Here is a 3,886-nt window from a genome sequence, read left to right as displayed (position 1 = left end):
GTGACCGTATGTTTATTTTATTTTCGAGGTTGGTTATGTATAAATCAAAAGTATATTTCATAGTTCTGTGGGCTTCATGCGTGTATGGTGTGATAGTTTCCAACATTTAGAACTGCATTCTTTAAAGATTTATTATTAGTATTTTACTTAATGTTACTCAACTAAGAAGTAAAAAGTCTTAAAGCAAGAGCTATTAAATGACTAAAAATAAACTATTTAAGACGTCAATACGAAATCTAGTTTAAAGTACATCCAAATTATTGAGACAGTTCAAATTGAAAGATTGAAACAAAATATTGAATTGAATATTTAAAACTTTTTCGTTGCGAAGCACTTTCGTCATGCATTGAGCTATACCATTTGCACGCCCCTTCTCCCCCCCCCCCCCCCTCCAGGAAAGTTTTGAATTAGAGAAATAATTGTATTTATTATACTTGAAAATGTTTTTTGTTGTTTTTCAATCCTTTGCACCCCCCCCCCCCCCCAAATTTTGACGATATATTGACAATATCGATATTTGGAGATCGATATATCGCGGTATTAAAATTCTGATATCACCCAGTCCTACTCTTAAGGTAACAAAGGAATATGTCGACTGCCTACTGTTACAAACTCTGGTATATTGTGCGGAAAAGAATTTGTATATCCAATATTTTTTTCCAACATCGCGCTTTTTCACAATATGAAGCTAATAATATAAGTTATTAAACATTACATACTCGTACATTCGTATCTCATGGGAAAGGTGCATTACTGAACCAACATTTTTTAAACAGTGTTTCCGGAAGTCTTCAAAATGTAATGACATGGTTATAGAAGTCGAGTCTGCGTTCTTCATTAAGTAGTTCACGCAATAAAAAAAGGATCTAACATACTTGGAGTATTGTAGGGTCTTTTTAAGCGTAAGTTAAATTGGAGTTACACATCAGATTCTTGTTTTTCGAAAAATAAATTTGCATCAAAAGAGGCGACTTATTTTGATTTTTTTTTTTTTTTTAGTCGGAAAGAAGGTGCCAGATAATTGAGTTTCGGATAATCAGGGATCTATTGTAAGGTTTTGGGAAAGACTTATTGGATCCGTGCCCAGCCAGACCCGTCATTTAGGGAGGTCGGGTCAATTGCGCCCCGCTCCTGCATTTGAAAAAAATTAAAGTTTTTACCTATAGGCAGGCTCGGATCCACAGATGGGGAACAGGAAGAAAGTCCCCCCCCCCCCCAAATCCCAAGTGTACCTAAATTTTTTTAGAACAGAACACAGGAACATTCTTCCGTTTTTTTAACACTTGAATTTGAAGAAAGGTCTAATTTTGGGGTGGGGTGGGGGGGGAGGGGTCGTTTTGATGGGTATTTTTCCTTTTTTTTGGGGGGGGGGGGCACTTACTTCTGAGGGAGTCATCGCGATATTTGGGGTTGATTTTTTTTACCCCCTTGGCATATTTAATGTTAAGCGTTTTGGTAATCATTTTTCAAATAATAATTAGAGCGTGTTGACGGCAGATGATGTTGTTTAAATGTCAGTGGGAATGTTTTGAATTGGACATAATCTTCATCGAAACGATGCTTCTATTTCGCAATATTTTATCCGGGATTTTGTCAAACAATTGGGAGCGTTGATGACAGATGATATTGTTTAAATAAGTCATTGGAATGTTTTAAACTGAGCACAATCTTCATCGAAACGATGCTTCCATTTCGCAATATTTTATTCTTGATTTTTGTCAAACTGTACTTCCATCCATTTCATCCTTGCTTCAGAAAAAGAAAGAAAGGAAAAAAAATGAATGAATGAATTCGCGTCGAGCTGTTACGAAATTTCATGTCTGCTGTTTCGACTGGTTAGATAATCTGTTGCCTTTATGAGAGCATTAGAAGCAGGAAAGTTGATTTCAATTGCTCGGTTGTTACTGTCGGACTCGGTGTCTGAGAGCTGTCAAACAAATGAGGCAAGCCTTCACGACGTCATTTTTTAAGCCAGACTGACTTCCGAAGAAGCAGCACTCGAATGATAAATCAATGAAGGACTAAAAAATAAGTTATATTTGCGTCGTAAATCAATGGTGACGCTAAAGCTGTTCACTAGGATGAGGCAAGATCTTTGTTAAAAGCCACCCATAAAAGAATTGCTTCGAATTTATATGACATTGTTTAACATGCCATAAACGCAAAACAAATATCAGACTGGAAGCAAAAACTTTCTCCGGGGGCGGCGAGAAGGGGGTATTAAACCCCGTGCATGCTGTGTGAATGAGAGTGGATGCATGTTATACTAACTTAATACAGGGTAGGCATACAAGACGATTCTAAATTGTTTTTGGGAGGGGTGATGGTTGAGGTGACCATTAATTCTGTTTTGAAGAGGAGTCTTGTTTTCAGGGGTTTTTTTTTTTCTTTTTGAACAATCACGATTGCTTATTGTTCTAACTTGACTATTTTGATGTCCTATGATTTTATTTTCCCCCCGCCTCCCTCTGCAGCACCACCGTGAACCGGCCTCACGATGCTGCTCCTCTAGCGAAAACCGTCTCCAGGTTGCGTCACTTACTTGCACATACACCTACACACACAAACATACACACCTACACATGCACACAACTACCCACACATACACATCCCCCCACACACATGCCTACACATACGCTTACACATACACCTACACACATATACACCTGCACACACATACACCTACACACATACACCTACACACACACATACACCTACACACAAAAACACATACACACATGCATACATACAGACACACAAATACATACACACTCCTACACATACACACAACTACCCACACATACACATACCCCTCACACACAAACACACACGCCTACATACACACACACACTCGTGATTGCGAAAAACATAATTTGAATTCAAGATGTCAAAGTTCAAATTATTTTTTTTTCTTTGTCCCGAAGTACCCCGTATCCGAAATTTCGAATAGAGGAGACTGAGGACACTAGATCCCCACTTTAGTTTTTCATTTTTTTTTCTCTGGTGCAAATTATCAGTTTTTTTAAGACAGTTGCGTGAACAATCGCAATTCTGTCCTCTATCTGACAGTATTTTTTAAGTTGAAATTAAACAGATAGTTTTGGTAAAATATATTTTTTTTTCAATACTTTTATAAAGGGATCATGTATCCCCACATCAAGGGATACTTGATTCCCACTGAGAAAATACGTAGACTTTTCATTAGATCAGCAATTTACCTATGGATTTTAGTTTTCCACATAATGATTCTAAAAAATAATATTTCCAATTTTATTTCTTAAATGATAATAATGTGAACACAAAAATAACATTGTTTTAAATACAACAAGGAAATTTGTAGAAAAATGTACACGACTTTAGTGAACTTTGATGCTTTTGTTCAATTACTTATTCACCAATTCAGTTGTGAACAATATAGTTTATAAATAAAACTAAAAATTCTTTTAAAAGTAGCGTAATGAAGCTAAAATTACAACAACTAAAAAAAGAATTACGATGATAACTACACAAACCAACTTATTTGCTTCTTGTCTAGAAATAATATAATTGAGTTTTTCAATTGAATTAATATTAAAAAAAAAAAAAAAGAAAATTAATTTGAATTCTGAAATTTTGAATTCAAATTATGTTTTTCGCAATCTCGAACTGAGACAGGACCCTACTCATTGGAGTTATTGTTTCTAGAAACGGCTCCTGTCCCCCCCAAGTCTGCCTCTCCTCCTGGGCAGTTACTTGTGCATAGTTGTGTGTGTGCGTAGACCTGTGTGTATGCACGTAGGTGTGTGTGAGTGTATGTGTGTGAAGTCGTGTATGTGTGTGTGTGAACGTGCGTGTGTGTAGGACATGGACTCCTCCGACCAGGAGAAGCGGATAGCTCAAAACCGGA

This window comes from Uloborus diversus, chromosome 3 (genome assembly GCF_026930045.1).
Source record: "Uloborus diversus isolate 005 chromosome 3, Udiv.v.3.1, whole genome shotgun sequence".
NCBI classification, from domain to species: domain Eukaryota; kingdom Metazoa; phylum Arthropoda; class Arachnida; order Araneae; family Uloboridae; genus Uloborus; species Uloborus diversus.
Note: the sequence above shows the minus strand (reverse complement) of the source record.